Here is a 22,520-nt window from a genome sequence, read left to right as displayed (position 1 = left end):
GGGGTACGACAACTGGCTGAATATTATTTTCATTTTCATGACAAAATTATCGCAGCAATGTGAATTAATGGAATATATCGGTCTTTTAGGATCATTTCTTAGTAGCTTTGTCTGTAAAAAAAAAAAAAAAAAGCTTTTTATCATCTTGACATGAAGAGCAGGAGGGGTGCTTTGATTCATTGGGCAAAACAGTGGTTATTAGCAAATTATTCACTAATTTGGGTGATAATAATGTGTTAAATTTGTACAAATAACGGAATGAAAAACAATAGTTAAGTTTGGTTAGTTCTGGGCTACTTCTTGGTAGATATTCAGGAAGTGTGAATCTTAAAGGAGCTTTAAAGGACCCTTTATTTACCCTGTCCTCACACCTTGATAACTGAAATAAGCAACGCTAATTAGATCATGATAGTAGAGAAATTAGTGATGTGGAGAGGACTTTCTGTCAGTAGATAATGTTTTGCAAGAGATACAGTTTTTGCAAGAATTTTTACATTTCATGCAAATACGTGCTTGTGATCAATGACAATCGGTCAATCTTGGTCTTATTTATCAGCATTAAAAGTGTACCTTTCTTCTTTTCCCTTTTATACAAGCCAGTTGGGAGTAGTGTTCTTTGATTTGTATGTGAAATGGAAATGGAGGGGAGGTTCATAAAGGCGGTCACATTCAGCCACTGGTTGAAATTTTTAGGGTCAACAAAATCAACAATTATGGCTATGAACTGATGTCAAACCAAGTAATTTAGACTCAAAACCAATACACTCTTCACTGTTATCGCTGCCTTGCAGAATATACAAGAAATCGATGACTTAGTATCACACAGAAAATTTATACTGTGTCATCGTGTCACTGTGTCAAGAATTAATTTTCTGGCTATGTTTGTGGAGTGTCTCAGTCATCCAGGGCACGGAAAATGATTGCAAAAAATCTTCTTGTTGTGGCAACTGGGATTGATTTTCTTCATTTGAAGAATATCAAGTGAAAAAAAATCATGTCCAGTTGCAATTGTTTTCTGGACGTAAGAAGACTAAGCTCGGGTTAGAAAAAACAAAACAAAACACCAAATCACAATGTTTTGCATGGGAAAATCTGACCGTTAAAATGTGATCCTCACCAGTTATAATACTGTTGCCGAAAATCAACATACATTTTTGTAGAATGCTAAAGATGCCATACAATTAACATGGGCTCCCGGGCTTCCTCGGTGCATATATTAAACTTCTATGTCCTTATACAATAATAGTTGAAGGCAATTTAAACATGCATAGAAATTTAAGAGAGACCAGAGGAAAATCTTTCCGCAATTGCAGCAGAAGTGTCCTGAAAATATCCAAAACAATAAAGTCGAAATGGAATTTTTGTAAAATCCTAAATCCAAAATCCTATTTGGAATCATTGTGATTCCTGCCATCTGACTTGTCTCCACCAGTCTGCCAATGGCCACCAACTGCACCAAATGCTTGTCTTTTGGCAGTTTTGACGATTTAAAGTCAACCCCCTTAAAATTAGCATTTTCATAACTGATTTAAATGGACTGATCGAGATATCGATTTGTTAATGAGATGGACTTTCCATGTTTCAATAGACTTGCTTCCAAATGGCTTGCAGTGACATCTGGCTAAGATCAGCAGGTAAGCTTCTTGAGAGATCACAACTCAACATCTTGGAATGCGGATGTGAACACACTCTGCACACACAATTATGATATGGCCAAATTCTTTCAGCAGTTTGAACACAAACATGACTCAGGCCACACTGAAGGACCGCCATGTCCTCTATTTAACAGGAAGTGTTTACTCATGCAAGTTCAATGAGCCAAATATGTTCTTTTGTTTGGAGCCTAGACCCACGCTTGATTTCTCCCTTATCTGGTCTAATAAGTCGAGTGGGCGTTCTTAAACAATAAATGCACACAAACATTATTCATCCATGCAGGATAGAATTCCTTAATAGATGACATGACTATGTTTGATGGATGAATGTGTTGGTTTTCACTGAAAGTGAAAAGAAAAATGACGTAATTGTAGATTTGAACAATATACATATGCAGGGAGCAAAAATGGGTTACATAGTATGGTCTTCAGTGTCACTTTAAAATTCCTTGCAAGTATAGAGTAGGAGAAAAATGGCAGAAGTGTTGCCTTATAAAACCCTGGCTGGCAGATCCATATTTATATTTTTCCTCACCGCTGCAAAGAAGTAAAAGAAAACAAACAGGTACATGTGTCTCCTGTCAAACATAGACAACCATTGCTATAGAGGGGATTCTCTATGGCAGCAAACAGCTCCAGAGAGACCTTTAGTGTGTTGGTGTTGTTGCTGATCCTCAGTGCATTTCAAGTATAACTGCAAAGTATGATTGGAAATTCATGTTTACATGAATAATTTGCCATAGACAATATCAAGGTTTTTTTCAATTTATGTTTTAGATCATACAGGAGGTGAAAAGTTGCATGTGTATATCAGGGATACATGAAAAAGTAGATGAGGAGAACAGTATATGTGATGGTGGCTGCATTTGCCAGTGGCTCTAAATATGTGGTGTGTAATGACTTGTAAGATATGCAGTATAAGCAATATATGAAATACAGCTAAAATATTGCACGTGCATCCCTCCTCTCTCTCTCAAGCACGCACACACATGCACACAAACACCCTTACATTCATTTCCAGTATTCACAAGCACTACAAATGAATTTGCCTGAAAGTCGTCTTGAATGTCAATAGCTGAGCGTTATATAGTATTTTTCAACTATACGTTGTTAATTACTCCGTTTACTTCCGTTGCACTATATGTTGGTTTGAGCAGCTTTCCTGTCTCTGCTCATTCTGATACCAAGGCTTGCTATTATATCTCTGGCACAATCATTTTCCAGCACAGGGAAACAACCTTCTGGATCATGTCCTCCTCCACCTAGGTGCCTGTGATCACATCATTGTCATGCTAATGCTAGCACACAGACCACTGGTTCAAGTCACCAGACCTGCTCTAAAGCAGGTATGTGTATTTCTGGAAGGGTTTTTGGAGGCCAACTGAGGCATCAAAGATAATAGGGGCAGTACTCCTGGAAGATAACCCATTGCTTCAGTGACAGCTGAGACACTCGAAGTCTTTGCCATTATGGACTATGACTATGACTGTATTAACCTCACCGTTCTCTTCAATGAGTAACAACAGTGCTGCACAGAACAGCCCAGGTATTGAAACTGTCCCCGGACAGCATGAGTAGATCCCTTGTAGGGATCAATGAACGCAAAGCTCTGGATCCCAACAACCTGCCTTGCCATGTTCTAGCGACTGCGCTAAAGAACTCACAGATACAGCAACTTAAACACATTACTGTGTCACGCTGTTCTCCACACATAGAGAACCTCTCCAGGATCAGCAACACTGTCTCACTGGTTAATACAGCACAAGGAGCTTCTCTACTTCCTTCGCAGCTGCCATCATGTGCTCCTTCATTGAGACACCATTGAGATCCCAGAGGATAACCCATTCAGTGACAGCAGAGGCACTCAAAGTCTTTGCAGGGGTTTCAGACCATTATAAGCCCACACCACAGGGCATCCTGACCAGCTGCATCACTGCGTTTTATAGCGCCTGCACTGTGTTGTCTGCACTGCCGCAAGACCCAAAAGCACTCAGGGAAAGTTGCTGTGAAGATTGTTGTTTACGCTCTCCCCTCCCTCTAGGTCAGGGGTGTCAAACTCATTTCTCATTGCGGGCCACATACGGCCTAGGTAGATGTCAAGTGGGCCGGACCATTAAAATGATAGCATACTCAGCAATAAATAACCAAAATATCATGTCTGTCCTCTGTTTTGGTGTATCAAAGTACAAGAACATTAGGAAAATCTTGGAATTTAATGAGCAATCCTTTTACAAAACATTTCATGAAACACCTCATATTTCCTTTGACAAACGTGTAATTTACTTCTATCATTCACATGTATGCATTGCAACTGATCCCACTGATCGTACAAAGGCACAAAACTTTAACACGTAATTGGTGTTGAAAAATATAGTAATGCACTTTAAGATTGAATGAAACTTATAAAGAAAGGGATTTTAAAACCATTTACACATGTGCATATGAAATCTAAATTGAATCCCTGCCTACACCTTACAAACTAAAGAGAGTGCTATTAAATGTGTAAGGAAGAAAGTATTCACCTGTCCTGTAAATGTGAAAACTTAATCCATGAAACATGCATACACATACAATACATACTGAAAGTGTACAGTTGCATGAACAGAAGAATTCCAATATTCTGTTTTGTAGTGAAGCTGGTGACTAACATTAAATTGCACATTTTTGCAAGCGATTAGCTAGCTGGCTTTTACCGATGCTTCACTGATTTCTCGGCTATCGGTGAAAGTGGACCGCTGTTTCCTCAGACCCGCCAGATCTCATCTCTTCTCAGTTGTCCTTGCAAGCTGTCATATTTTTCACTGTGATGAGTCTTGGTGAATATTATATTCCTTAAATACCGAAACTTGTTCCAAACACACCAAGCACAAATATTTCCCGTGCGTCTCCGTAAATAAATAGGACGTAGTCCATTTTTCTTTGAAAATTCTACACTCTATCTACTTTTCTCTGTTTTGGTAACAACATTTTGGCTAATGAGGGAGTAGCGGGGAGGAAGAGAAAAGGATAGAAACAGCATCGTAACATGCAGAAGATGCCGCATTGATAACGTCTGCTGATTGGTCTGTCTTAGTGATGCGGCTTGTCTTCTACTTGTCTTCTAGTCTGAAAAATAGTGCGCATTTAATTAGAAAAATTAAACCCTTGTCATTTATGCATTTTTTCACTTTCAAATTATCCTGTGGGCCTCATCGAACCGGGCCGGCTCTGGCCCGCGGGCTGTACGTTTGACGCCCCTGCTCTAGGTCATCTACAGCATCATCTGCAAGGCCCTTTGTGTTGCAGGCGATCCTGTCTTGCAACTTTTACAGTCAGATTGCAGAATTCCCGCGCCAGAACCAGCAGACTCAGGGACAATTTCCCTGCCTGCTTTGCCCCCTGTCACTCTTCATACATGTGGTCCTCACTTAAAGATGGGGTTACGTTCCAAGGGGTCTTTCGTTAAGCGAGTTCTTCGTTAAGTGAAACACCATTTCTAGCATACAGTACTGTGCTAGGCGACACGGTGGTGCAGTCGTTAGCATTTCAGCCTAATAGCATGTGGGACCCTTGTTCAATTCTGATGAGGGGGACCTTTCTGTGTGGAGTTTGCATGTTTTCTCTGGTTTCCTCCCACACTGCAAAAAGGTTAATTAGAAAAAATGTGGAAAATTGTCCTGTGTGAGTTAATGTCTGCCTTTGTATGTCATTTACCCTGCCCAATGGCAGAAGATGGATGGAAGGATGTTTACTGCCATACACACTACTGTACTTTTTGGACTATAAGTCCCACTTTCTTTCATTGTTTGGCTTTTCCTGCGACTTATACTCAGGTGCGACTTATGTATTAAAATATCTACGGTAATTTTACGTTAATTATTTTCACACTGACAGCCATGAGAGTGAGCTCTAGGCTTGTGTGCCAGTATGTGCAACTCTCATTACTCCTGTGCCAGGGAAAATTTTAAATTTAAACATCAACTTAGAAAGACAAGTGAGAAAGACAGAACAAAAATGCCGCCAACAGGAAAATCATATCCTGCAGATTTCAAGCTGCAAGGTATGAAATATGCAGCCCAAAACGGTAATCGAGCAGGGGAAAGAAAGTTTGGAGTGAGCGAGAAACTTGTGAGAGACTGGCCAAAAGCAGAGGATTCTCTATCTGCAATGAAGAAAGCAAAAAAAGCTAATCGCAGGCTAAAAGCTTGGTGGCCACAGCTAATGGAACAAATTCACAAATGGGAGCTTGAAAAACATGCTGACACAGATGACACAGAAGATGAAAAATTAAATGGATTTCGTGATTTTGGAGTGAGATGGAGAGCTTGGTGAACTTTTATGATTTGTTGTTTATGCTATAGTTATCTGAATAGCCGTTAATATGCTACATTAACATACCAGACACCTGTTCAGCCTGTTATTATTACAATTGTAACGACCCTACGGTGCTGTTTGGAGGAATATTCAGAGTTCTGTGATTTCCTACTGGAATGTATTTTGGGATGAGAGAGAGCGCTGAGATGGAGAAGATTAAGTGAAGCTGCTGTTGCTTCATTGTTATAATTGTTCAAATAAAGAAAATGGTCATGGTTGGGCACGTCCACTCTGACATTATACTTTGACTTGCCTTTCAAGGTGTTCTTGTTCTCTGATTTTATCAAATACATTTCCCCCCAAAATGCGACTCATAAGCCAGTGCGACTTGTATATGTTTTTTTCTTCTTCATTATGCATTTTTTGGGCTGGTGCGACTTACAGTATTCTCCGGAGAGACTTATAGTCCGGAATTTACAGTATTCAGGGTTACACCAGCCATTTATGTAGCATGATGATTTTGTCACTCACAAATGTTGTGAGCCCTCGGTCATTTTTATTGAAATTGTTTTTTTCTCTGTACTCTGTTTTATTTGTTTCTATATCTACATATATCTGTCTATATCTTTTACTACGCAGTTTCTTGTACCTTGGTACATGCTCTATATTTATACATTTACACAAATTTGTTTATTGCAATTCCTTGAGCAATGCAATTTCAACCCTCTAAATGTGTGCATCATGTGGCAGTACTGACACTGTGACAGTAAAGTAAACTTTGACTTAACCTTATTGGTCTTTTTTAAGTTTCTCATAGTGTGAGAAAAACAGACAGCCACATCTCAGTTCGGTAGTAATTTAATAATGTGCCTCGCAGTTTGACTGAAGGACATTGTAGTAATCTAGGAAAGATTGTGGAATGATTGATAATGTGATCAGCTTTAATTGGAGTCTGATTGAATGGTGATATATTGACAGAACTGAAAATGGCAATTACAGGTGGTGAATCTTAATCCAGGGCATTTGTCTTGCAAAGGCCAAGTCAATGTCTGGGTTACCTCTGTCATCTCACTGTCCTGCGCCCCTTTGATTAGTTGTTTCTGAATTTATTAGCACTACAATTGCATATTAGAGTTGTTTGAGCATAAATAAAAGGAATAGATAAGTAAAAAATGTGTATGATACAATGGCCAGGATAGCTGGATATTCAGTGATATTATTGAAATATAAATATAAGAAAAACTAAGTAATATGAATTACTAGAATACAGAATTACTAGATGTTTATCTCAGAAATGTAGATGGCATTTTCTTCCATTATTCAAATATTTTCAGACCTCCTTCTTTTCCCACAGCATCAGCCTGTCAAACATCCATACTGCCTCTGGGTTGCCCAGACATCTGGGCTGCAAGACATCTATGAGCCCAAGAGCATTGTTTTTGCCCTCTATTATGTGATACAGCCATACTAAAACATCCATTCTTGCAATGAACAAAACAACAATGAAATCAAGTCACATGCTAAAGTCGTTGAACTACACGTTTAATTGTCGTTTGTCTCACCAGTTGTCCATGAAGTTATTTCCACCCTTGATTTAGCTGATTAGTTGGGTGGTACCTTGGGGCAGGAATTTTTTCAGCATATATTGTTCGAAGGTTAATGCACTTTGTCTCCTAACAAATACGCTATTAAGAAATCAGAACAGCTGGGACCAGCTGTGGTCTATTGTTACTAAGTGTCCAAGCTCTCTTTCCCACCATCCCCTGTCAACTAAATATGGGTCTCTGCACACACTGACTTTTGTAAATGCCTTGCATTGGGATTATGCATATCCTGTGTATACTGTATGTAATTCCTGACAGCTAAATGTTTATTTCTGCCCTTCACACAGATTGTTGCATGGCTATCGCCACCATCCACCGCTTGATGAAACACTCTGATGATTCAGCTTGAACTTATGATATCCAAGACAAACTACAATGATCCAAAAATCTGCACATAATACACAAAAACAAGAGAGAAGTGGCTTAACATGGCATACCAGCATCAAGCATCTCAGGAAACACACGAGTAGAACATTTGAGCCGGCTGATGTTTCCTACTTGGGAAATGCAGTGATGAGGCGTTCCTGTCAGTGTCTTTGTGTGACTGTGAAATCAAGAAGCATGTAAGTTGAAGTTTTCCTCTATCTGGCTATCTGCTGGAAAGATTTGAAACTTGAGCCAAGAAAACACCTGCTCTCTCTGATTCAGAGATTCAATAATAGGACTAGGTGTTGAATCCCAGCCGTTTGCATCACTTCTAACGGGGGAGATCTCGAGACACGGTTGCTACACAAGAGGACATGGAGAGCAAAGGAGAGAACCCAGGGCAATGAGTACAAGGAAAGAACCAAGGCAGGAAAGCATGGAGAAAACACAGAGAGAGAGTCTGTAGAGAACATGGAGGTGGAAGAACATGGAGGGAAAACAGAAAGTCCAACCTCTGCAGAGGAAGGCCCACCACAAGTCGATCAAGCCGGGTTGTGTGTCTCTTGGTTGAATATTTGCCGGCGCCTCCCAGGCGGTGTTACTCCTCTTCAGCCAGACAGTGACTGGTCCTCCCGGTAGTGTGGGTCAGTTCTCTAATGGCCTGTCGATGAGTCCGTCCCCTGACTTCTACCCCCCGAGCAGCTTTTCTGTTATACTGAAACCCCTACATCCCACTTCCACCGGGCGCACATTGATCTTCTAGCTTCTGTCCTTCTCCTAGTTGCTGAGTTGGCATACTGCAGCTTCTTACGATCATAGGCTTCTTTACGGTGTCTTCCCACGGCACCGTCAGCTCGATAATGTAAGTATATCAGCGATATTTGGACCAAAGGAAGAGGCAGCAGTGCGATTGTTTCAGCTCCCGGGGGAATATGCGGTTTTGGTCCAAGTCAGCCTGCATCTGCCAGTCCTTAGCTACAATCAGAAAACCCAGATCCGGGGTTGAAGGGCTTGTCCTCCATTTGTCCTCCTCCCGGACAAATATTTGTTGGTGGTGGCACATGCCCTTGTTAGCGAGTGGGTGCGCGTTGATGGCTATCCCCTTGTGCTCCAGTTTTTCGGCTAGGGACCGGATCACTTGGTTGTTGCTCCATGCGTGCCTGCATTTAGTGAGGCTGGTCTTGCAGCCAACCAAGATGCGCTTTAGCGTTGCTGGGTACATACACAGTGGGCAAGATGGGTGCTTTCCTAGCCACAGCTGCAGATTTGTGGGAGCGGGACGCACATCATACGTGGCTCCAATGATGAAACTCACCCTGTCGGTTTCCACGCTCCAGAGTTTGCCCCATGGGAGTTTACTCTTTTCAACAGCCTTCCGCTTCATCTGCTTGGCTTGGTTCCTCCTGTCGAAATATGATGACTTGATATCGCTGAAGCCCAATTAGCAATTCTAAACACCTTGCTTTACACTGAGCAACCTGCGTGTGAAAGTGTGCATGCCTGTGTACAGAAGTCTATTGGTGTAAGTGACAGTGAAGCTTATTGCTAAAATCAGCAAGGTGTGACATTTAAGTGGTCGTCAGGAAAAAAAGAGCACAATTATTTTTTTGTTGAACTCTGGCAGAACTACACTGTTGAAAATTATCATCCTAAATCATCTCAGAATCTGAATCAAAGGAAGCAATAAAACTCCACATTTTTGGAGACGCACTATTAATCAAAGGGTTTGTAGATGTGGGTTTTTGCTGACTTTTACAACACAAGAGGGGGAACAACTATCATTAAGTAAGTATAGCTCTGACAGCGACTATTTTACCTGTGGTAAACCCCTATAGAATGATAAAGGACAGGAATGCAAAATATTTAGCAGCAAGCTAAATACTTTTCTGTTTTGGGGAAATCACAAGTTTCTGAAACACTCCGCCTCACTCCAGTGTAATAAACCAACGGAAACGCATCATGGTTAGTGGAACCGCAACAGGTTTTGACAATTTAGATTTATTAAAATGGTCCATTGAATGGCATTGATTAATTCAGAGTTTTCAGGTCAGGTTCATTGGAATTCCTGCCACAGAGAGAAAGGCAGGTCCTCCTCACTTCAGCAGGCTGATTGCAGACAGACAAGCTGTCAGAACCTTTATCATTGGGACTTCATCTTGTTAATTTGGTAGATGGGAGTGAGGGTATTTGCCCTGTGGAAAACTAAACACACTCACAGGGTTTCACTCCACACTTCCACACATGGCCGTCGAAACATCGGCGAGGGCCACACATAGCCTGGAGTCATATCAGACCCGACAGCCTGGCTGGAGTCAATATGACCGCAGGCTAAAAAAAAAAGAATGATAGAGGAGCCGGTTCGCCTTAAACTGAAACCCACACTGTGCAGAATAAAGTGAGTATAGCACTCATTCAGCATGAGCAGTGTACCTCCTCCCTACCCCCCAACACACACACACAGACAAAGAAAGACACCACACACACATCACACTCTCACTCAGGCTGTCACCTCACACAGCAAGCCCCCTTCCACCAACCCCTCCTTTTTTCAACTCTATATACCCAACTCCGACTCAACCTCAGTCAGCCATATTGTGATGTTTGTGTAGGTTTTATTTTTGCATCATGGAAGCAAACAGGATTGCTAAAACAATTGCAATGGGTTGTGCTTGGTGGAAAAGGTCAGTAAAAGGGGTAGGGTTTTTAATCATGGAGCTGATATACAAGCATGCACATAATCATGTCTCTGTGCATGTGTGTGTGTGTGTGTGTGTGTTTGTATTTACTGGAGTTTGTTGGTTGTTATATGAAAATAACCCCCAAACATTATCTATCTGTCAGTCCAACTTTTGACTTCTTTCTTTCATCTGTCAACTGTAATTTTCCAACAGTTTGGAAAACAAGTAGTAGAGGTGCAAACACTCTGAGGACATTTATTTATGGATCAATGGCATAATGTCTTGCAGGACTGAGTCCTATGAAAACATTTACTCCTAATCTTTTGACTCTGACCTGCTGTCCATCCATATGGAGAATTTTATTTACCATAAATTCCCTTTTGTTTTTTACCCATCAGTGCAAAACACAAGGATGTATTTGAACAAAACAAAAATACTAAAAGAATGAAGGTTTATGAATTAATTGATTGCATTCCTTGATATAAATTCATGGAATACACAATTCATGTTATCATTATTATGTTTTCAAAAGCAAACAAATGATTTATATTCCAAGTGCATCCTACGTCTTGGGCAGTTTGGTTTCCCTGGAATACACCAATGCACCTTAGAATCAGCCAGATTTCGACATGTGCCACACACAACATCTGATAATGGATATCTGATAACAAATTCCCATTGGAAAAGCATTATGGACACACAGTCTTCTCCAGGTGTGAAATTAAATGCACGGGTGTGTTCGATTATCACTGGATCAGCCAGCACGCCTGTTAACACCAACTATGAAAAGAATTGTAAACCTAAGCTCAACATCTGCATCAATAATTTTGCAGACACTGCTTTGTGAAGTAAGACATTTCGCAGTCAGAATGGAATCGTGCGAATGTGTATTTAAAAGTACATACATATACATAGTGTATGTATGTACATACGCAAACTGCTGTATGCATTGTATGTAGCTCAGTGGTAGAGTGCATGTATGAGGTCCAGGGTTCAATCCTTGACGTCTCCACTGTAAGTCGCTTTGGTTAAGAGTCAACTGAATGACTGTAACGTAATATTCATATGCATGTACGGAGGTGTATATGCACACAAACAGAGTTAGTTAGAGAAATAGGCAATTACTATCTTAAAAATTAGACAGCGCTATACCTACAATTTCAAGCCAGCATTTTTACATAATAAATTTTGCATGCTTGGTTTGGCCTATTAAAGAGAAGATAGAAAAAAAAAACTTCACTTGAGAGCAAGAAATCAAACTTCTGTTTATCATATCATTTCGATTGATGGCTTTGAAACAGTGGCTGCCTCGTAGGTACTGTAAGACATGCGTTGCAAAATTAAAGAACAAATTACAGCAAAAGTGTAATCTCATGGTTTGAACCAATTTTTCGGTATTTTCAAGTTCAACATTTAGTTTTAAACACACACAGACACACAAAACAATAAGAAACGATAATGTCTGACATGTTTCTTAGTACTGAACATAGATATCAACTACTGAACGGTAACAGTCTTCAAATGGCCAATGTGATTGAGCTATATTAACTATGGGGATGAACAATTAAAATCTTGAAAATTGTCCATCTTTAGCTGGAATATTGTCCAAATCAAAGGTCTGCTTTTTTCTCCAAGCCAAAATTTATGGAGAGCCAATTCTTCATGTCAGTGTCTGTGGACCCAGTATAATAGGGTCTGTTAAGTTGAGATGGTAGATTTAGTAGATTTAGGGAGGCATTTTTTTGCTCCTGGCTTCATCGCTTCTTCCGCTTAAGCCTGCAAGTATTGCAACATATGTCACAACAAAACATTGACAGGAGCAAATAAATGAAAAAGACAAAATCTTAGATGGACTGGTTTGTAACAGAAAAGAGACGGAAAAATGATACAAATTAAATGGCCATTCAAAATGGAAAATAAAAATATACATGATATTCAAATAAATATAGCCATCCATTTGTGAGTGTTATCAATGGATTGTCCCTCTGCTTTACAGCACATAGGACCCAAGTTCAATTCCCAAAGTGAGCCTTACAGTGTGGATTTTGCGTATTCGACAAGTGTCTGCATTGGTGTTCGCGGGCCAAAAACATGTAAGGTTAGTTGAAAAAAAAAAGTGAACATTTCTTGTGCGACTGAAAGAGTGAACAGTTGTTTGAGGCTACATGCTTGAACCCCGGCTCTCGCCCGTTGACAGCCGGGATGCACTCCAGCAAACCCCCGTGACCCCGACTGCAGGATAAGTCTTAGTTGGTAACAAATTATTTTTTTTTCTTTATTTTAGTAACCTGATTTTAATAATTTGCCTACAGCACCAAACAGCGCCTCGAGTAAGCGAGGGAAAACAAAATCAGAGCTGCCACAGCTGACATCGACCACATCGGAGGATTATGTTGCCCCAAAACCGTGCCTCAGTGGAAGGTAATACATGCTTTCGGTTAGGCGATTTTGGTAACACTCCAAAAAGACATTTCTATTTCCAGTATCAGATGGTTAAAACATAGTGATAATTAGCACAATGTGTGTGCTTCAGTGTGAGGTTCGGACCTACTTTGAACGACTACAAGAACCATGAAGGAAAAACACAGTTTGGTTTTTCATGACATCTCGATGCCTCCTCTTCTGTCACTCAGCATTAGGGATTTTTTTTTGCCAGTTGTATTTTCCTTTTGTAATCTGAGGAACCATCCTTTTAAAACAACTTTGTTAATTACTTAATTGATTTGGTTGCTGAGGAATTATTTTTTTGCATTCCCGAACCAGTTTTGGACAATAACTTTTGTAATATGAGTTTAAAATAAATAGCTTTTATAATTAATCCTAGGGCTTGCTTGATCTTCGCATTTTGAGTCGCGCTTTCATTTGAATCCTCAAAATCTGACCACCAGTACTCCGATATAAATTAGATACATTAATGTGACTCTGAGAGGAATAATTAAAAATATGAGGCTACAGTAGCTAAGCAATAATAATTGAAATCTGTATCACGAAATCTGACTGCGGTCTCCTTATTCGACCCACATCTGTTCCATTTCCAACACCTCAAAGACTCTTCTTTTACGGGTTTGAATTAGGGAAACTAAGCACAGGGCAGCAAATGGTGTTTCAATGACCAAAAAGGGTCAGAGGCTGGCAATGGTAGAGGAGGTTGAAAAAAAAATCAAAGCGAAATCGGCAGAATGTGTACTTTCAGAGGCTGCGGCACAGTTGAACTGAGCAGGCCCAAGTCCTGTGAAAAGAAATGGAGACAGGCTGAATGCAAATTAAATCCCTCTCATTCCTGCAAATATTGTCTTAGCCATTAGTGCGGGCCTGACTAGAAAGGAGTGGTCCCACTCATTGTCGCTCAGCCAGAGAGAAGTCAGGGGAAGAATTCTATTCAGTGGCTGTCTTGGGGGCTTGGTGCACTTGGGCGCTTTTTTTGGTACCATTCAAACGCCACAGACCGTGGCAACAAAGACAGCTTTCAGCGTACCTCACTGTAAAAGCATGTGAAAAAGAAGAAAGGAAGTGGATGGGATGGGGGGCTCGGGGGGAGGGGCGGGGGGTCGGCACTGGAAAAGTTTAGGTGGACGTCCTGTCTTGAGCAGTATGTCATTTTATTTTAATTGGTCAGTTCATTTTGTTTGATGAGCATTTCATCTTGCAGCTTCAGTGGACAGTTCTACTGCTTGTTAACTGCACAAAATACAGTATTCAAAGACAAAATAGAGACGTCCGGCGTAAAATCAAGTCTCAAAATCAAAACTCAATGCAATGACCTTATTCTGATTTCTTACAATTCTTAGTCATGACTTTGTTGAAAGAAGTTCAATAACCAGCACAATCACAGCAAGCAGACACCCCTAATCCGCTCATAAACATTGACATTAACACTTGAGGCTTTAGTCATCTATAGGTTTATGTCAAAAGGTGGGTGCAGGAAGACAGTGAGTGCACGCTATGTGTGTAATAGCACACATAAAAATGCTGTCAGTCACTGAGGAAGAGAGGGTTTACCTATAGAATCTTACAGAGCACAAAGCAGAAAGTAATCCCTATTTTGTGACTGCTACGCTTTGACACAGTTATACAATTATACCCACCAAGAGGGAATTATCTGTTGACAATGCACTTATGATGATCACTATTTTACTATTTTCGGTGTGCCCTTATTACAACAAGGTTGATGAGATGTGTAAAAACATACATATGAGGCGGTGTGGTGGAGGTGATAAAAGCTGTCATAAGCTGTCATATAGGAATTGAGAGTTATTGAAGGAGACGGTTAACCCCAAACAGTCCTCCTCATGGCTCATCCATAATGGGTTAAAGGCAGAGAGGAATCTTTCGCAAGGGATTTATAAAGTACAATTAATTAAAAAAGGAAAATGAAAAAATTCTGTTACAAATGCAGAGAGAACAATTTCCCACAAGGGAAATCATCTTATTAATCTGCAAATTATAAGCAGTCTGATGGAAATCAGGTTTTAATAATGACATTTTTCGGCTCAAATAGTGATAAACTAAAACCAAAGAAAAATTAGAATCAAAAAGGGACCATAACAAAAAGTACCAGTCTGAAACACATTACATTAAAAGGATCGGAATATCTAACCACATACTTCAACTTTAAAAAACACAATTTTATCATGTATTAGTAAATGAACAATCAGTGAATGTGCAATTCTATTATATATATATATATATATACACACACACACACACACACACACACACACACCCACCCACACACACACACACACACACACACACACACACACACACACACACACACACACACACACACCCACCCACCCACCCACACACACACACACACACAAACACACACACACACACTTTTTTTTATTTTTGAAACTCCCTTTGACTTATAAAGCCATATCTGTCTTGGGTCCTCTGAAACTGCGCATAATTTTTGCATGTCTGGACACTTTTACAACTAAGCTCTGTTTTTTGCATCATGACTGGCTGCTGTTGTTTTCTACAAACACAAATCATGGGGACGATCTGAAGGTTACTATTAACCCGGAGTAGCTTTAATACACAGAGGACAGGTAACTTAAGGGGGAAGGGGAGGTAACTAGAGGGCCTCTCTTGTTCAAATTCCAAAGTCTTCTGCTGTATCCATTGGCTGCAAAACCAAACATGACTGTTCATGAACAGATTATTTGTGTGTGAATCCACATGAGAAGGTTCAATCTGTAGTAAACACTCAGCGGAGTAGTATTGTGCCACCGATCCCCATTTCAAATGTTGTTCTTTAAGAAAGGCTGCTATGGATAGATGTCGCTTGTTGCATATACACTGGATGTGATGAGGTCGGTAAAGAAATACTGCACAGGTTTGTGTTTGTGTGTATAGGTGGAGCTGGCTGAGTGTAAAAAGCAGAATAGCCCTTGGCATCCCAGGTTTGTTTTCACTGGTGCGTTTACAGCTGCTGCAAGCATGGGCGAGGAAGGGCCAGGCTGAAGTAAAACAACCAAATTCTTACTTTTCTGCTTCTTTTCTTTCACTCTTTCTTCTCCCCTGTCTTTGGAGAGATGGCTCCTGGCCAGCCAGCTGTATAATCAAGCCTTTCATTTATACTTTATTGACAGATGCTACTTCTAGCCTTGGTTGGGGGAACAGGGTTTGTTTTACAAACCTCTGGGAAAGATTGAATTCCATGGCAAGGTGATATATGCCTCCGAAGGCTTTGTTAATGTTGGACTACTGCTTCATGGTAAGAGTGGTGGAATGCTCTCCTCCTTTCTGACAAGAAGGTGAAACCTATAAAGCCGGAACTGAGCAAGGAAAAACAGTAAAGAATCGAATATGGATTGGATAAGACACAAATAGCTGCAACCACTAGCGTCATTCGTGACATATCAACTCCAATACATTCACATTATGCTGTAAATATCCATGCAAGTAGATAAGAAAACTCAAAGATGATGACTCATAACCCTTTTCAAGGCCTAATCTCAAATTGTAAGTATGCGCAAAACTAGGACTGATGGCAAAACACACTCTCATTCTGTGTTCGATTTCTACCCTTCACGATTCCACCCTTCATGTATTTAGTTAATAATGTTTTATATGCTGCAATAACAAATGATGATACTCAAAAATGCATGGGCTTCTTGAGTTTGGTTAATGGTTTCAGCCAGGAAAACAAAGAGAGAAAGGCATAGTCTGCCAAGACAATCCAAGCTAGAAAACGACGACAGGTTGACGCTGCTGACAGATGGGATGGAGATGTGAGTATGTTCCAATGTATTTCCGCTTGCCAACCAGGTCGGGCGATTCTGTGTCGTTGGAAGGTGGTTGTAGAAGCAAGAGTTCTGGAAAGATCCAGAAAAATGATTTATTCATTTATAATATTTTTTTTCATAGCACAGGATTACAACTGCGCGTCTCCTTTTGAGATCCAGATTTTGGTGAAAACTAAAAAAAAATAATAAAAAAACAACAAACAAGCAGACATGCAAAAAGAAAGTAAACTAGGAATTTTAAACTCAACCTGATTTCTGGTTCAACAAGCATCAGGTTGTTCCTTGGTATTCTATTATGTATTTAAAACAACCCTGATCAAACCCTTACTCCTGTATCTTACAGCTGCTTTGAGTAGAAGTAGACAAGAATGTTCTTAATTCCTTCAAGTTATATTGTGTTGTTTCAATCCCTGAGAGCCTCTGTGCGCTAGAATTTATATTTTAATGTAAAATTAGGAAATGTCTACTGCCCTAGACATGGCCAGTACATGCAAACTCGCAACAGAAAGGATTCTTGTTGGAATAGAACCAGGGATTTTTTTTGCTAAAAGGCTGAGCCTCGGGCTGCCCCTGTTGGAAAATTAACTGTCCTTTACTATTTGGATATTGCAAATAGAACCAGGTGCGGGTCTAGTGTGAGTCTTATACTGCTTCCTCTTTCTCTACTTTTGGTCCAGGAAAGTGTGAATCTCAGTAAGAGGCTACTCAAAAGGTATTTAAGTGTTTTTTTTTTTCCAAGGGATGAACCATATTCATTTTTATTCATCACTTGCATTATGTAGAAGATATTGATAATGATTTGGACATATTTTTCATCACTCTTTTGAAATGAATTACTCTCAATAAAGTGTAGAAATATACATTTCAATTACTGTTGGAGCTTCAAAGAAATATGAAAACACAAATGACCAAGACAAGACAATGATTTTGAGACATGTCTTGTTATTTTTTCAATTTCCTAAATATTACCCTTTCCTTTAAGTCACAGCAGCAGCAAATGGTTACATGGACATTTGCAGTTCGTAATCATCAATGGAGCCCCCTGATGTTTCTTTGCTGATAATAATGCCGCACATTGTGATTTTTTTCTAAATTGGCAAAGGGCAATGTGTAAAACCTGCCCCTCTGGTGGACTCTGTTGTCTTCACTGTGTAACAGTTCTATCTTTTAAGATTCTTTATATGAAGAATGGGTCTATTAAAAAGAAAATGTATTTTGAGGATTTTTCTGACGTAATGCAGTTGGGAAAAAAGCTCGTTTTGAAGATTCAAATGGGGAACATTGTGTTAAAAGGGCCGGTAAATAAATCTTTGAATTCATATGATATTCTCAAGTCCAGTGTTTAATCATGTTTACTGAACTAAAACAGTTATTATTTAGTTGTTACCATAAAATGCAAACTCTTTGTGCAGATGATTCAGCGTACTTTATCATCTACAGCAAATATAGTACACTATGCCATCTATTCTTAGTCTTTGTAACACTCCTAGTGGTATCTGTTGCTATATCTATACACACAGGTGTATTCAAAGCAATACATATTAAAAATCAAAATAATGTATGCGCACACACACACACGAATGCACGCACGCACACATGCACACACACACACATGCACACACACACAAACACACAATTCGGGGACAAAAGGAGAATCTGAAGAATAAACAAACCAGAAAGTTGGGGAAATAAACTGAAACCAAATACTGCCTATAAGACCAGAAGTTTAACTGCTTTAAAATGCCACCGAATGCACATATTTTGACGTTTTAAGTACGCTATCTTTGAAATTTGGCATGCAGATCACCTAGTACTTTGCTTGACTCCACACTTAGAGCGGCTAATTGTGACTTGACCTGTGTTAAAAAGATAAGTAACCTGAGGGGAAAATTGCGAGATACAGGATTTTTGAGCATGGCCATTTTTACTATTTAAAATGTAACTCAGCTGAGACATAAATGCATTGCTATGCATTGCTCGTATATCATTTTATATTATTTTGTTTTATTTTTTACACAGCTATAATTGCTGCATGAATGTAAGGAGACACCACTTTGGAGCAGATAATTTTGATAACTCGCTTGTCTCTATGCATGACTGATGCAGGTGTGTGGTGGAGACACACCTGGATTCTAAACCTGAGCTATTTATCATGTCTTTCTCTATCTCTCCTCAGCTCGCTTGTCTGCCGGCCTATTTCCCCTCTGGCTATGATAGGATTATGTCTGACATGTTTAAGGAAGTGGCTTTGGCAGGCAGAGTACATACACACGGTGTATAGAAATTCCTTATGGCACCCTTGCCTCTGTAACCTTGTATAATGGGGCAGGTCTTGACGATATGTCTGTCTGTCAATCTGGGTTGAAATTAATCTGAGTGTGAAGAGAACTGGGAAGATGAGGCAGGGAAGCTTTTAGAATCAACTCTGTTATCATTGCAGATGTCAAGTGGGATGACATAGGAGGATTTATGCAGTTGGTTAACCAATTGCTGGGCTTTGATTAAAGATTTAGCCTTGCTTCATTAAATAGAAGTGTTCGGACATGTTTGCACTCATTTTTCAGTGCTGTAAAGTAATGGAGGACTTTACTCATCTCCATTGGCTGTGTTTGTCTGCCAAGAACATGACAAATAACACTTTGCAGAAGCAAGTATAGACTCTCTAAGAACTAACCAAAACAACTCCTACGTTCGGTTACATGACCCAACTATTGGATAGATTCTCAAACGACTGTTCGAGGCAACAAAGAAGGGGTAAGAGTACTGGCAAGGACAGGACATTATCATCTCACTTGACGTAGTAGCTAAGATTCAGGCGTTAGGGAAGTAGAATTAACACGGAACTTTAGAAATATGTCAAAGAATATTTAAAAAATAAAAAAACAAAACTCGAGATTGAGGGATACTTTTTCCATCTTGTGTTGATTTATATTTATTTTTCTATTTCTTTATCTCAGAGACACAGAACAAATGATGGAAATTGCAGAGCCAGAACCTGGTGTTTATCTCCTTCTACCTGCTTTTTGGTCGACGTGCCTTAACTTGTTGACAACCTCTGTAAACCCAGAGGTTTGCTTTTTCCACATATTCAATGCGGATGCAGGTCGGACTCACCCACTCTTGCTCCTTCTGTGCCCACAACCCATTAATCAGGTTCTATAAGAAGTCCGTAAGTCAAAGTTCTAAAAAAATGGGGTGGGGTGTCGGAGGCTGGGGCCGGAGCAAGGATGAAGACGTTCAAAGAATTTCAGAATGTCTTTGAAAATTGTACACGGCCATTTACAGATGTTTCGATTCAGGGCTTGTAATTGGGACATTTCACACACTGACATGGAACAGGATGGAGAGCGGATATATCGAAGGCTGAGAGAAATTGAAATTACGCAGTTGTCTTTTAATCAAGATGTAAAATCCAGTGTACCTGAGGTAAAACTGTACACGCTTCCTTAGTATTTGAGGCTCAGTGTTGTGACAGTCTAGAAAAAAACACTACAGCACAGGTTCTTGGTGCTGTAGGTCGATGTTTTTCAACCTTTTACGCGGCACGGGACATTTCTTTGGGTGAAAAACAGTCATACAGTCATGGCATACCACGAAACAGAAATGTTATACTTGTTAAACTCTGTAGCTTAATTCAGATACCATCCAGCGGAGTGGAAGAGTATTTAATTGCTCTGCCTGTCATTACGTTAAGGGCATGTGCACTCATCAACGTCAAATCATTTGCAGTCACTGAATAACATTTTTTGGGACCGATTGTGAAATGGGACAATTTCCAACTCAAGTCAGATGTGCCACAGCACAGTGGCTAAAAATTATGGCTATATTCCTTTTATTCAGCCTGATAACTGGCTGACAGAAAACGTCTTGCTTTACGCACAAAGATCTCGGGCAGTAAAGTTAATTGTATATATGACACATGTTATGCGGCTGTGAGAGGCTGAAAGGGGGCTGGTTGTGATTTTATCGGGATTAACTTGTCCGACTTTTAGTCTAAGGCTCAGCTTTTGAAATTTTGCTTTGAAATGTTTCCGAATTGTATATGTTGTGTTTTGTCGGTCAACATTATTTATATGTTGAAGTGGAAACACAATGAATCTGATATATGTAAAATATTTGGATCTCATTCATCTTCTTTGTAAGGTAGTGATTAGGTGTTGAACGTGAAGCAGATGACTAGAAATGATCAGATCAAGCTCCAAAACTTAACAGCGGTGATAATAAATATTTTGCAAATGGAGCCAACAAGTCTGAACCTCAAATTTCTTCAGAGACATATCTCAGTGACTGTTGAGTTAAAAGAATGGGATCTCTATAACATATGGTTTGATTGTGAGCCTTTTCTCTATTACCACAACGTGTTACAGATTATAACTGTACACTTGGCTATACAATGGTATTAATGTACAAACATCAAGCCTAATAGTTACAAACCCCAAATAGGATCAAGGGTTTGGCGATGCACAAGTAATGCCATTTAGTATTGCTGGGTAGCTTTTCGAAGTTGCAGTTTTGCTGTTTAACGTATTGAAGGATCAAATGTAACATCTCAGCAGTTATTAAAAAAATGAAAAGACTCAGTCCAACACTAGATTCAGTGCCCACGTACAATGATGGCTCAAGAGACCTAAACTTTCTACTCATGATATTCCATACAAAGTGGCCATCATGATGTGTATCCCCATTACCAATGTAATATACTTGCAATGACTGAGGTAACAATCAAATATTGGGGCTCCAAAATGGTTCTGTCATGGAGTGACGGATAATTAGTTCAGAACAGTAGACTACATACTGAATGTGGTGTCCTGCTAGAAAAGCATGCTCTTTCACACCATGCATACGCATTTTCATTTGAGTAAATGCATTCGTTTGCACTCAGGACTGCCTTTGTGAATTGTAGTTGTACACTGACGTGGGACATCCGTACTGAGGAATTAATGTTTCGAAGGTTCTTCATTTTATTGGACTTCCACTTGATTATGTAAAATGTATGGCCATTTATATTTTTCTTACAACTAATTCTGTCAGGTAAGTTGATGATCCAAAATATCAAATACCTGCAGTATGTCTGAGAATGGCCAATATTTGATGATCAATACAACCTCAACGATGAACTCAAGTGATTGCTCAATGAAATGGGGGGGGCGATTAGCAAGAACTAAAATAATTTATTTGATAACTTTATTGCAAATAAAATGAAATAAAATGATTTCTTATGGAGGGGGGGAGGGGATGCTACTGTGTGGTGTTTGCATGTTCACCCTGTGTCTGCGTGGGTTTCCTCGGGGTTCTCCGGTTTCCTCCCACAGTCCAAAAACATGTTGCCAGTTAATTGGAAAAAAAAAATGCCCTGAATGAGTGAGTGAGTGGATGAGTGTTTGTCTGTGGCCCTGCGATCAACTGGCGACCAGTCCGGGGTGTATCCCGCCTCTCGCCAGATGGCAGGATACCGTAAGCGGCAGATGAATGATGGACGGCTGGCACCTTATTGAGGGGGAGTTATCGCAGAAATTCGCCTTCGGTTGGGTGTCTTAGGAAAAAGTGGTCCTGGGTGAAGGTGTAGATAAGGAATGATTCAGTAGTTCCCTGATGCCAGGATGAAATAGGGACATGACACCTCATGGCAACAAGGCACTTCAGCCAGACTCGAGCGATTGAGTCTCCCTT

This window comes from Fistularia commersonii, chromosome 8 (genome assembly GCF_037954325.1).
Source record: "Fistularia commersonii isolate RoL2024-O1a breed Wild chromosome 8, RoL_Fcom_v1.0, whole genome shotgun sequence".
Taxonomy (NCBI): Eukaryota; Metazoa; Chordata; class Actinopteri; order Syngnathiformes; family Fistulariidae; genus Fistularia; species Fistularia commersonii.
The sequence above is the reverse complement of the archived record's forward strand: the minus strand, read 5'-3'. Positions refer to the sequence as shown.